This window comes from Miniopterus schreibersii (assembly GCF_964146895.1).
Source record: "Miniopterus schreibersii genome assembly, chromosome: X".
In the NCBI taxonomy this organism is placed as follows: domain Eukaryota; kingdom Metazoa; phylum Chordata; class Mammalia; order Chiroptera; family Miniopteridae; genus Miniopterus; species Miniopterus schreibersii.
Genome location: NC_138104.1, coordinates 61,246,212 through 61,260,512, shown reverse-complemented (window position 1 = coordinate 61,260,512; position 14,301 = coordinate 61,246,212). Strand labels below are relative to the sequence as shown.

At 36.5% G+C, this 14,301-nt stretch overlaps 1 protein-coding gene across 2 annotated transcripts in view; it reads left to right on the top strand.

The window, feature by feature from the left end:
• Nucleotides 1-14,301, top strand: part of AR (androgen receptor) — a 141,544-nt gene that overhangs the window by 92,765 nt on the left and 34,478 nt on the right. The window lies entirely within an intron of this gene.

Genomic DNA, 14,301 nt, shown 5'->3' with positions numbered 1-14,301 from the left:
TAGTGCATTATTGTTATATAGAAATGCCATCAATTTCTGAACATTAATTTTGTATCCTGCTACTTTGCTGAAGTCATTTATTAAATCTCATAGTTTTTTTGGTGGAGTCTTTAGGGTTTTCAATCAACAATGTCATGTCATCTGAAAGTAATGACAGTTTTATTTTCTCCTTTCAATTTTGATGCCTTTTATTTCTTCTTCTTGTCTGATTGCTGTGGCTAAGCCTTCCAGTATTATGTTGAATAAAAAGGTGATAGTGGACCTCCATGTCTTGCTCTGGTCTTAAGGGAAACACTTTTAGTTTTTGCCCATTGAGTATGATGCTGGCTATCAGTTTATCATATATGGCTTTTATTACGTTGAGGTATATTCCCTCTATTCCTGCTTTGCTGAGAGCTTTTATGATAAATGGGTGCTGGATTTTATCAAATGCTTTTTCTGAGTCTATTGATATGATCATGTGGGTTTCATCCTTCATTTTGTTAATGTGGTGTATCATATTTATTAATATGTGGATATTGTACCAACCTTGCATCCCTTGAATAAATCCCACTTGATCATGGTGTATGATCTTTTTAATGTACTGCAGATCCATTTTGATAATATTTTGCTGAGGATTTTAGCATCTATATTCATCAGGGATATTGATTTATAATTTTCTTTCATTGTAGTATCTTTATATGGTTTTGGAATTAGAATAATCCTGACCTTGTAATATGAGTTTGGAAGGTTCCCCTCTTCTTGAATTTTTTGGAATAGTTGAAAAAGAAGACTGGTTAGTTCTTTGTTGACTGTTTGGTAAAATTCACCTGTGAAGCCATCCGTTCTGAGACTTTTGTTATTTGGGGTATTTTTTATTATTATTACTGCATCAATTTCACTACCTGTAATCTGGCTACTCAGATTCTATGATTTTGCCTGGTTCAGTTTAGAAGATTGTATGTGTCTAGGAATTTATCATTTTCTTCCAGATTGTCCAATTTGTCGACATATAGTTGTTCATAATATTTTCTTACAATCCTTTGTGGGGTTTTTGGGGGGGTGGTTAGTTGTTGCTTCTCTTTTTTTTATTTCTGAGATTATTTGGGTCCTCTCTCCTCTTTTCTTAATGAATCTGGTTAAAGGTTCATCAATCTTTTCTTAAAAAATATTTGTATTGATTTCAGAGAGAGGAAAGGAGATGGAGAGAGGTAGAAACATCAATAATGAGAGAGAGTCATTGATTGGCTGCTTCTTGCACACCCCTGCTGGGGATCAAGTCTGCAGCCAGGGCACGTACCATGACCAGGAATCGAACCACAATCTCTAGAATTATAGTTTGATGCTCAACTGCTGAGCCACACTGGCTGGACAATTTTTGTCAATCTTGTTTACCTTTTTAAAGAACCAGCTTTTGGTATCATTGGTATCTTTTACTTTTTTTTAAGACTGTTCCTCTGATCTTTATTATTTCCTTCCTTCTACTTAATTTGGGCTTTGTTTGTTGTTTTTTTCCAGTTCCTTTAAGTGGAAAGTTAGATTATTTATTGGAGTTTTTTCTTGTTTCCTGAGGTAGTCTTTTAACACTCTAAATTTTCCTCTTTGTACTGCTTTCCCTGTGTCCCATAGATTTGGGGTTGTTGCATTTTCATTTTCATTTGTCTCAAGGTATCTTCTGATTTCTTCCTTGATCTCATTGCTAACCCATTCATTGTTTTGTGTCATAGGGCATCCACGTGTTTATGTGTTGTTTAGGTTTTTTCAGGGTTTTTTTGGTTTTGTTTTGTGTGTTTTTTTGGTAATTGACCTGTAGTTTTATACCATTGTGGTCAGGGAAGATGTTGATGTGATTTAAATCTTAAGTTATTGAGACTTGTTTTGTGTCCTAATATGTTTTGTATCTCAGAAAATGTTCCAGGTGCACTTGCAAAGAATGTATATTCTGCTGCTTTGGGGTAAAATGCTTTAAAGAAATCAATTAAATCCATCATATCTAGTGTGTCATTTCAGGCAACCATTTCCTTTTTAATTTTTTGCCTGGACGATCTATCCATGTATGTCAATGTGGTGTTAAAATCCCCTACTATGTTTGTATTACTGTCAGTCTCCTCCTTTATGTCCATCAAGATTTGTTTTATATATTTAGTTGCTCCTATGTTAGGTTTGTAAATGTTTACCAGAGTTATATCTTCTTGTTGGATTGTTCTCTTTATCATTATGTGATGTCCTTCATTGTCTCTTGCTATAGCTTTTATTTTAAAGGCTATTTTATCAGATATAAGTATTGCTACCCCAGCTTCTTTTTCGTTTCCATTTGCATGGAATATCTTTTTTCATCCACTTAATTTTTGTCTAGGTGTATCTTTCATTCTGAGGTGTGTCTCTTTTTGAGAGCATATATATATAGGTCTTGCTTTCTTATTCATACAGCTACCCCATGTCTTTTGATGGGAGCATTTAAGCCATATACATTTAAAATTATTATTGATAAGTATGTAATGATTGCCATTTATTCTTTTAACTCTATTCCTCTGTTTTTTCTTTGTGTGTGTGTGTGTTTTTCTTCTTCTTTTTCTACTTCTTAAAGAAGCCCTTTAATGTTTCTATTAATACTGGTTTGGTGGTAACAAACTTTTAGCTTTTTCTTGTCTGGGAAGCTATTTATTTCTCTTTCAATTTTAAATGATAGCTTTGCTGGATAGAGTACTCTTGGTTATGAGTCCTTGCTTTTCATTACTTTAAATATTTCATGCCAATCCCTTCTGGCCTGAAATGTTTCTGTTGAGAAATTAGGTGACTCTCTTATGGGAGCTCCCTTGTAAGTAATTAATTGCTTTTCTTTTGTGGTTTTTAAGATTCTCTTTTTGTTTTTAACCTTTGCCATTTTAATTATGATTTGCCTTGGCCTGAGCCTGTTTGTATTCATCTTGTTTGGGACACTGTGCTGCTTAGACTTGTGCATCTTTTCCCTGTACCACGTATTGGAAGATTTTGGTCATTATTTCTTCAAATAGGTTCTTGATCTCTTACTCTCTTTCTTATGTTTCTGGTACCTCTATGATGCAGATGTTGTTACACTTCTTGTTTTCTCAATGTTCCCTTAAACTATTCTCATTCTTTTACACTTTTTTTTTCTTCTTGCTCTGATTGGTTGTTTTTTTCTACCTTGTCTCCCAAATTGCTGATTAGATCCTCTGCTGCATCCAACTTACTTTTGACTCTTTCCAGTGTATTCTTAGTGTCAGATATGGCATTCTTCATTTTCAGCTGCTTCTTTTTCGTGGTATCTATTTCCTTTTTCATGCTGTTGTTCTCACTAAGTTTCTTGATCACCCTTATAACCATTACTTTGAGCTCTATATCTGATAAATTCCTTGCCTCCATTTCATTTATCTCTTTTTCTGGAGATTCCTCTTTTTCTTTCATTTCTGGTCTTTTTTTTTGTCTCCCCATTTTGCTGCCTCTTTATGTTTGTTTCTCAGTATTAGATACATCTGCTGTGAACTCTCAGTCTTCCATTGGTGGCCTTATGTAGTATGTGTCCTGTGGGACCTAGTGGCACAGTCTCCTTGATCACATGAACCAGGTGCTCTAGGAATGTCCCTTATATGTGTTATGTAGGCCCTACCTTTGTAATTGAGTCTTGATTTTTGTTGGCCCATTCGTGATTAACCATCAGGTTGGCTGACTGCAAAGCTCAACCCTGTGCAGCTGCTAACCAAAAAAGGAGAGAGAGAGAGAGAGAGAGAAAGAAGAAAAAATAATAAAGAAAAAGTGGAATTTACCTCAGCAGAATTTAGTGCCTGTTGTGATTTTGCTTCAGATATGCTATTTGTGAAGATTATTAGATCCTGTTCTGATGCTGGCCACTTGATGTGTTGGTTCTGGGCCTCTTTGGAAGGACTCTGGTGCAGGCCAATGTCAGACACTCTTTGTGCCTGGCCCTCAGCAACCTGTTTGAAGTTACAAGTGATCCACATTTTGTGGCTGCCTCTGCTGTGCTTGGGTGCACTCAGGAAGGACCAAGCTGCACTCCAAGGCCATATTATACCAACACTGGCTTCAGGGGCAAGTCAGCAAACATCCCAAAGCACCTTGGGATCTGCTCCCACCTGCAGTGCCTGCTGGCTGCCTGTTAGTTTCAGTCACTTAAAGAGCCATTATCGGAATGGAGAAGATGCTGCTAGTGGATCTCCCATGAGGGGTAGATGCCATTCAGGCTTCAGGAAAGACACCACTGAGTCTTTCATGGGCTTTGCTCTGATCTCAGCAGGGCAGAGCCCTTCATAGTCAAGCAGATGGGGCCTCTGGGCCCCAGAGGTTGGGTCTGTTGGAAGCTGGGAGTGTTATTCTATTGGATTTCTTATGATAGGGAAATGCGAGTCAGGTTCACAAGAAAGTGGGTGAATAGCCCTACCCCAAAGCCAGTCATTAACACCCCCTGAATCAACCCAAATATTTACACACCTTGGCTTATGCAGGTCACTTTTCACCAGGGCTTAAGATCCAAAGGGTGAGATGAGAAAGATTCCAGAGGGTGGGGAAATTGCTTTCCTTCAGGCTGATGCTCAAAGGGTAGTGCATTGCCCAAAAAGATGGTGACTGCGATATTGGAGAATGACTAAGTAACAGCATCCTGGCCACTGACCTCCCAGCCTTATTCCCAGAACCTCAAACCCCATACTCTCCTCAGGCAACTCTAGTCCTCACCTCCTTCCCTCTGCTGGAGCCCAGGGTGAATGGCTGTGAATGAAATTTTGTGTCTTGGGCCTTTAAGAGGATGCCTGTGTCTCCAGTGGATTCTGCCTCTCTTTAGCAGACAGAAACCCTGCTGCTATCCATAGCCAGATGTTATATGGGTGCCTCTTCCTGGCTCTGGTGCTCTGGGCTGGGGAGCCTGGCCTGGGATTTAGGCTTCATGCTTCTCAGGCAGAACCCCCCATAGCTGAGATATACCTCCAGAACATCAGCCACCACCACCAGTGGGAGTGGGACCAGCACTTTGCACATTTCTGCCTTTCCTATTAGTCTCAATGTGGCTTCTTCATAAATCCTTGGTTATAAGACTCCTCTTCAACTAGACTTTAGTTGGTTATTCAGAGTGTGTTTATTAATTCAGTTGTGTTTACTGCTTTGTCCTGGAAGGAGTTGAGTGTAACATTAATCTACTTCGCTGCCATTATGAAAGTCCAAAATCTTTAATTTTGATGAAGTTCAATTTATCTATTTTTTTCCTCTTTTTGCTTGTGTTTTGCTGTCATATTTAAAAATCCATTGCCCAATCCAAGGTTACAAAAGTTTACACTTATGCTTTCTTCTAATAATTTTGTAGTTTTAGGTTTTACATTTGGGTCTATAATCCCTTCTGAGTTGATTTTTGTATGTGTTCTGAGGTGAGAGTCCAGCTTTATTATTTTACATGCAGGTATCTGCTGTACCAACATTATTTATTGAATAAAGTATTCTTTCTCTGTAGAGTTGTCATTTTATCCTTGTTGAAAAACAATTCTAAATACATCAGCTTTCATCTGGACCCTTAGTTCTAGACCACTGAACTATGTCTACCCTTATGCAACTACCACACTATCTTGATTACTGTAACTTTGTAGGAAGATTTGAAATTAGGAGGTGTGAGTTCTACAAATTTGTCCTTCATTTTCAAGATGGATTTGGCTATTCTAGAATGTTTGCATTTGCATATGAAATGTTGGACTACCTTGTCAATTTCAGCAAAAATGACAGCTAAGTTTTTGAAAAAGATTACATTGAATCTGTAGGTCAATGTGGTGAGTATTGTTATATTAACAGTATTCAGACTTCAAATTCATTTATTTAGTTGTTATATAATTTATTTTAATTATGTTATGTAGCTTTCAATGTACAAGTCCTGTACTTCTTTTGTTAAATTTATTTATTTATTGATGCTTTTGTAAATTGAATTGCTTTCTTAATTTAATTTTGGATTATTCATTGCTAGTCTATAAATAAAATTAATATTTGTATATTGATTTATTATACTACATCTTTGTTGGATTCATTTATTAGCTCTAATAGTTATTTTGTGTATTTTTAAGAATTTTTACTTTTTTCGTTATATAAGATAATGTCATCTGTGAATAAAGAGAATTTTACATCTTTCTTTCCCATCTACATACCTTTGTTTCTTTTTTTTGTCTAATTGCCCTGACTAGAACATCCAGTACAATGTTGAATATTTATAATTGCATGTCTTCTAATGGATTCAATTTGTTACCATTATAACATGTTTGTCTTTGTTCTAGTCATAATTTTTGTCTTAACATGTATTTTGTCTGATATTAGTATAGCCACTTCAGCTTTCCTTTTGTTACTGTTCTCATGGAATATGTTTTTCCATCTAATTACTTTCAATGAATGTTTCTGAATCTAAAGTGTTTCTTATAGAATAGCATGTAGCTGATCTTGTGTTTGTTTTTTTTTTAATCCATTCTGCAATTCTCTGATTATTAATAGTAGTGTTTAATGAAATTACATTTAACATAATTTTTATAAAGTAAGATTTACTCCTGACAAATCTCATGGTTTGTTGCTGCTGCCGTTTGTTGTTTGATTTTTTAGTGAAATTTTAAAAATAATTCCAGATGCCCCAGAACATGTCAAAACTTTTCAGAGTGTTGTGTGGACATCTAATTTCACCATTTTAAAAAAAAACCTTCTTGGTTACCTCATTGTTTGCCACATTTGTTATCTACCAACTCAACCAACCTTGGTGTTCAACATTTGCCTCTGAATATTTTCTACAAACTTCCCCAGGAAGAAAATTTTTCACACTGGGCAAACTCTCACTCAGGTTATATAAACATGGCCCGGGAGAGTGGAATCTTTCAGAGAACACCCGACAGGTCAAATATTGACAATTCTATGAGAAAGTAGCTTTGAAGGAGTTTCAACTTCATTCTGCCTCCTCCAGTCATTACCAAGATGCTGGCTTTCACCATCATTGCAGGCTGTTGCTTTTCATGGATACTAGGGCGTTGGGGGAGAAGCTGAATGGAAATAGGGCAAGTTTAAACATAGCAAAGGTTTGGATAAATGCTCCCCAGATTTAGTTAATTTTTAGGGTTCTGAAAAATGTTGATTCTGTCCACTTCTTTCCAGTGTTCTTATTTCTTTGTGGAGGAGAGAATTTTAGAAGTTCCTCACTCCAACACTTTCTCTGACATTACTCCACTCTAAGATGTTTTAATTGAGCACTCCCAAACCTTTAGAAAAGTGAATATCTAAAGTGTCTGGGAAATATTACCCTGAAAGTTCATTGCTTTTTCAGTATCCTTCTGCTGTTCCTAAGGTTACTCACCCCAATGTTTTCTTTTTAATTTGACAAACAAGAAGAATGATGTTGTTTTGTGCTTGTTATTCATATAAAAATATAAGCCAGAACATGTTCCCTCTCTACGCAAAATCCTCCACTGTCTCCCCATCTCACTCAAAATAAAAGTCATTTCACCTCCAACAATCTGTATAGTGTCTGACGTGTAGTAGTACATCATTGTTGAATGAATGAGTAAATGAAGGAATAAAATTCATAAGACCTAAAACCAGTAAGTTAAATCTAGAAACATTGTATTTTACAAATTTGTTTCTTCTGGGTTATTTGTTTTTTGGGTTGTTTTTTCTGTTTGTTTGTTTTTAGTTCTCTCTTGATCTGAATGAAAACTCTCATTTTAAAAAGTCTTCATAGCTATACTGGTTTCTTTGCCAATCCTTGAACATGATACTCATTATCCTACATCAAGACCTTTACATCAACTCTTCAACTCTTCCTTCTGCCTCAAATGTTCTTCCCTGAGATATCTATGTGGCCCACTCAGTCACTGTCTTCAATTTTTTGCCAAAATGTTACCTCAATGAGCCTGGCCAGTGTGGCTTAGTAGTTGAACATAGAACTATGATCCAGGAGATCGTGGTTTCAATTCCCAGCCAGGGCACATTCCTGGGTCGTGGACTCGATCCCCAGTGGGTGTTGTGCAGGAGGCAGTCGATCAATGATTCTCTAATCATTGATGTTTCTATCTCTTTCTCTCCCTCTTCCTATCTCCCTCTGAAATCAATAAAGACATACTTTTTTAAAAAATGTTACCTCAATGAAGCTCACTTTCCTCACTCAATTTTAAACTACTCTCCCAGCCCTCCCATTCCCTTCACGATGCTTTTTTATACCGCTTGTTGCTTTCTAATATACTATTTAATTTTCAAAAATTTTAGGTTTAATATTTATTATTTGCTTCCTTCCCTTCTTCACTTCTCTCTACATACTTTAAAATGGATGTTAGTCAAGATAGAAATTTTTGATTATTTGTTCATCAATATATCTCAAGCACCTAAAACACTGTCTGGCATAAAGTAGGTATTTAATAGATAATTAATTAATTAATTAATTAATTCTGTCCAGATTTCTCTTAATATTGTATCTGTTTTATGAGCATAGAGAAGCAGTGTCTAATATAGATTTTGGTACTGAATAGGTGCTTAGTAATTTTTCATTGAATGACATAATCAATATGATGTGCCATTTCTAAACCTTTATCCAATATTGTCAGGTAAATGAAATGTTTTACTTAAATGAACTTTCTAGATAACTGATCTTTAGAAAGTCTAGGTTTTAATATTTTATATATATTTTCATGTAATAGGTAAAATGGTTTGCATTCCTTTCAGAATATAGTAGATTGACTGTAATTTAACTTTCTTGTTATATTTGAAAAACTATGGAGAAAAGAAAGAATAAGAGTCAGAATACTTGCTTGTTGCAATGATTTAATTTCTTAACTGTGTGAGTATGGACAATTCTAGTAACCCTTCTTAGCCTCAGTTTCATCATTTATAAAATGATAATAGCTGCTCTTCCACTCATACATTTTTTGTGAGATTCAAAGAATACAGTGTATGAGCACACTATCTATAAACTGTAAAGCTACCTACAAATGCAAGGTGAAGGTGATACAAAGTTTATGATTCAGAAAGATGATGAATACATATGAACTGATTCTTACCAGTGGGTGTTTAGGGAACAGAGAAGGAGCCCACTCAATGTGAGAATTGTCAAGCCTGAATTACATTAGCTTTGCCTGTGATTAGTTGAAGATAATTTTACATTCCAGATGCTGGAAAGTGGCCCTTTTCAAAACTGGAATTTTTCAAGTCTCCTTACCTTGGATTACTAAGAACTATTGATGTTTTAGATGTTTTGGAGCCAAAGATGACTCATGTTTTCCAGGAAAATCTCTGGTCCCTTTGTTGCTGAAAATGTAATTCAAAATGCATAGACCCTCAGTTACCTAGGGACCCTTGCAAAATTGAAAAAAGAACAGATGAAGTTTGATCTGTCTTTCAGCTGATGTTCCTCAAGTTGGCCAAAGTGTTTGCTGTTGTTTTTCATTAAGGAAAGCCTAGCAGCATTTGCCTTTGAGTTCTCCTGACTTTCCAAATCACAAACAGAAAGTAGTAATTTATTTCCTTTTCTTGGGTCCTACTTTATAGAGGAATTTTAAGATTAATGAGAGACTTCTCATTTGGTCATTGTCCATTATTTTTGTTCATAACTCAGTTGATATCAACATTTTTGGTGAGAATTCTTTTGGGGAACTCAAATGTATGGGAGGAAAATACATTATCTAAATGGCAAATGGATGGTATGGATGGACCTTTCTCGATGGATGCAGTCTCCCTGATTTCTTATTATTTGATGGTTGGAAGGAAAAGCCCAGGAGTGCTTTAACTAAACTGTCAACAAGCCAACAGTTTTTTCTACTGCCCCACTAACTTCCAGATGTCATTTTCCTGGTCACGCGTATTGGTCAGTTCCAGCAACTGGTCTTTCAGGTAGTAATCACCAAGATGCAGGCCAAAGCAGAGGTTGTGGGAAGGAAAAGTCAAAACCTGTTTGGCTGTTCTAAGGTAGTTGTAAAAAGGAAACCTTTGTTTTTAGTAGAAAGGAAAAAGAAACATGGATGGAATCAATGTGTATAGTCAAGACTCATTGAATATTTTAAAGTTTTTGATGACCAATAAATCATTAATTTCACAGCCTGTATTATGGGCCAATCTTGGCTCTTTCCAACTGCCATGCCTTTTCAAATACATCATCCCCTTTGCCTGGAATGATTTTCTTGTGCTTTGTTCACTTTGCAAAATTCTGATTCCATCAAGATATTCCTTCTGTGAATGCAACTTCTCCTAACTCTTCTTTCTTTTTGTTTTGTTTTTCCTTGCTTTTTTTAAACTGAATTTATTGGGGTGACATTGGTTAATGAAATTATATAGGTTTCAAGTGTACAATTCTATAATACATCATCTGTGTATTTAATTGTTTACAACCCAGTCAAATTTCCTTTCATACATTTGACTCCTCCTTTACCACTTCCTCCACCCTCCTTTTCCTCTGATAAACACATACTATTGTCTGTGTCTATGAGTTTTTGTTTGTTTGTTGTTTTCAGTTTTATATGCCACATATGAGTGAAATCATATGCTTCTTGACTTTTTCCTAACTCTTCTTGCATCTTAGGTGTTTAACTTAACATTTGCAGGCTGTTCACATTTCTCTTACTATAAAAATTATTACCATCCTATTATTTTGTCTTCTGATGACATTATATAACAGCAATTACCCAAGGATATGTTTTTAATTGATTGATTTTTAGAGAGAGAGGAAGGGAGAGAGAGAAAGAGAGACACTGATGTGAGAAAGAAACATTGATCGGTTGCCTCCCGTATGTGCCCCGACCAGGGATCAAACCTGAAACCCAGATATGTGCCTTGACTGCAAATTGAACCCACAGCCTTTTTGGTATACAAGTTCCAGCTAACTGAACCACTTAGTCAGGGCTCCTAAATCTTATTTTTAAAAACTCACCCATTTACTCCTCCCTGTTTCTCTTTTACTTTCAATATTTAGTTAATGTTTACCAGAACCAGACATTGTATTAGTTGTTTTGCACAAGTTATTTCATTTAAATGTTCCAGTGGATCTATGAGGTATTACTTAGATTTTATAGCAAACTAAACGGAGGTCCATGGAAGTCAAGTAACTTGCTCCAAGTTACAGCTAGTAAGAGGCAGGGCAAGGATTTGAATACAAAATGTGGAACTACAATGCCTCATTTTTTTCCTGTGGTACTACATTGGCTCCTTTCTCTATAGTTTCCATGTATTCTTCTATGAATGCCCCATCTCACTCTTTTGGCCATTTGTGAAGCTATCCCAGATATAGGTTTTAAATCTTCTGTGAACCTTTGGTAGAATTCACTGGTGAAGCCATCTGATCCTGGACTTTTATTTTGGGGGAGGTTTTTGTTGTTGTTGTTTTAATCCTCAGCTATATCTTTTCCATTGCTTTTCAGAGAGAGTGGAAGGGAGAGAGAGACAAAAAAACAACAACAACATAGATGTGAGAGTGATACATCAATTGGCTGCCTCCCACACATGCCCCAACCAGGGTGAGGGATTGAGCTTGCAACCAAGGTACTTGCCCTTGGCTGGGATGGAACCTGGGATCCTTCAGTCCACAGGCTGATGCTCTAGCCACTGAACCAAACCAGCAAGGCTTGGGGAGGTTTTTTGATGGTTGTTTCAATTTCCCACTGCAGATCAGTTTATTTAGATTTTCCAGTTCTTCATGATTTAGTCTAGGAAGGTTGTATATTTCTAAGACTTTATCCATTTCTTCTAGGTTATTGAATTTGGTGGCATATAGTCTTTCATAATACTCTAGTATGATCCTTTGTGTATCTGTGATGTCTGTGGTGACTTCTCTCTCATTTCTGATTTTGTTTATATGGGTCTTTTCCTGTTTTTCCTTAGTGAGTCTAGTCAGGGGTTTGTCAATTTTATGAATGTTTTCAAAAGCCAGCTCTTTGTTTTATTAATGATCTTACTCATATGTGGAATCTAATAAACCAATGAACAAAATAGATCCAGAGACAGAGAAGCATGAAACAGACTCACTGACAGATCTCAGAAGGCGGGGGTGGGTGGGTGGATGGGGAGAGATTAACATAAGAATTGATGTGCATATATACATAACCCATGGACACAGACAATAATAGGATGAAGGCCTGGGCAGAGGGGTGCAGGATAGAGGGGATCAATGGGGGATAAAAGGGGGACATTTGTAATACTTTCAACAATAAATATATCTTTAAAAATATATACACGATGGCATTGGTCATACTAAAGTTTGCACTTATTTCTGGATAAATCATAAAGGATATTTGAGTTTTAGGTCACCTTGTTTTAGACCAAGAAGCACTCTGGGACAAGGTATGAACTATAGCTAAGGAAATCATCCAATGTGAAAAAAATCAATTTTGTTCTTTTTCCACTGTATCCTCTCTCATTAGCAGGATGATTAGCTTTCAGAAGTAAAATTTAAAACTTCTTAAAGCCCTATTCCATTGGCCATGCAACCATTCCTTGGAAAACTGTGGTCTAGTAGCTAATATTTTTCTTTGGAAATAGAAATGCCTCAAAGAATTCAAGTACTCCTGACTTGACCTTATTTCAGTAATCAATGTAATGAACTAGTCTTGAGGTTTGCAGCAGCACCATTACTGTAAGGGCACCCCAGTTCTGGAACACTGGAAATGAACCCACTAGATGCAGAGCAGGAACTCTTGGAGCTGACACCCATAAGTAAGCTGAATGGCACTCATAGCACTATCCTTTCTGTGTACACATTACTATCCTCAGTTTCCAACAAAAAAGGCTATCAATAAATTATGTTCCATTTATATGTGTAAAACTCTGTGGTATAATAAAAAGAATACTGGCCTAGAAGACTTAGATTTTTCTCATCTGTTAAATGAAAGTGGTGCTAGTACCTACCTCGAAGTATTGCGGAGGTGCTTCATTTATATAGCATATTTAAATCCCCTAACACAAGCCTCATTCATAATAGGTGCTTGTTAATTGGCAGGTTTGTTTATCCTTTCAGGGACCTCTAACTCAGTGTTCTAGTGTTCTTCAGGCAAGTCGCAAGCTTTCCAGAGCTCATCCTTGGAATGCAAAGATTGTACTGGGATGAGTTTTTAACAGTTACTTCAAGCCCAGCAATTTTTAATTCCTTTGACAAAGGCAATGAAAGGAGGGAAAGGAAAAGAGGGAAGGGGAGGGGAAGGGAAGAGAGGGGAGGGGAGGGGAGGGGATAGGGAAGGGGTAGGGAAGGGGAAAGGAAGGGGAAGGGAAGGAAAACTTTTGCTGACCTGGTTATTATTGACTCTCCTACATGAAATAACCTACTATAATAGATGTTTTCTGTGCCTGATCTATGCATTTTAGACAAAGTGAAGAGAGAGGAAAGCCAAGCTGTAGCTAAATTTGTGGGTGTTTTTTCCTGCTATCAAATAGCCATTGCTCTTCAATTTATCTTCCTTTCTCTACCACAGATAACCCTCCTCTGCCAAAAGAGTCATCTCTAAAATCCCAGTCTATCATATAAACTAAAGAAAGTGAGCAGTAAATGAGAGAAAAACAAACAGGGACTTAGAGAAAGAAAAGGGTGGAGACTGTTGCATGTATCCATGCCTCTGTTTCTATTTTGTTCTTCAGTTTATTTTGTTCATTAGAGTCCACATATAAGTGAGATCATATGATATTTGTCTTTCTCTGACTGGCTTATTTCACTTAGCATAATTATCTCCAGATCCATCCACACTGTCCCAAAAGGTTAGAGTCCCTTCTTTTTTACAGCTGCATAGTATTCCATTCTATAAATATACTATAGCTTTTTCTATCCATTCACCTACTGATGGATACTTGGGCTGTTTATAGATCTTTGCTTTTGCAAATAACACTGCAATAAACATAGGGGTGCATATATTCTTTCAAATTGGTGTTTCAGGATTCTTAGGATATATTACCAGAAGTGAGATCACTGGGTCAAAAGGCAGGTCCAATTTTACTTTTTTGAAGAAACCCTATACTATTTTCCATGGTGGCTGCAGCAGTCTGCATTCCCACCAATAGTGCACAAGGGTTTCCTTTTACATATGGCCAGTAGACATATGAAAAAGTGCTCAACATCACTAATAATCAGATAAATGCAAATTAAAACCACAATAAGATATCACTTCACACTTGTCAAAATGGCTACCATCAACAAATCAACAAACAAGTGCTGGCAAGAATGTGGAGAATAAACTATGTTTTTGAGTGAATTTCAGTGTCTTTCTTTGAGCAGCTGTGGTTCTGAGGATCTCTGCGTGTTTGTGTATGTATGTTTCTTTGTATCTATGACAACTCAAGGTGTGTATGACAGTGATCATTTTTCTTGTTTTGGCTTCA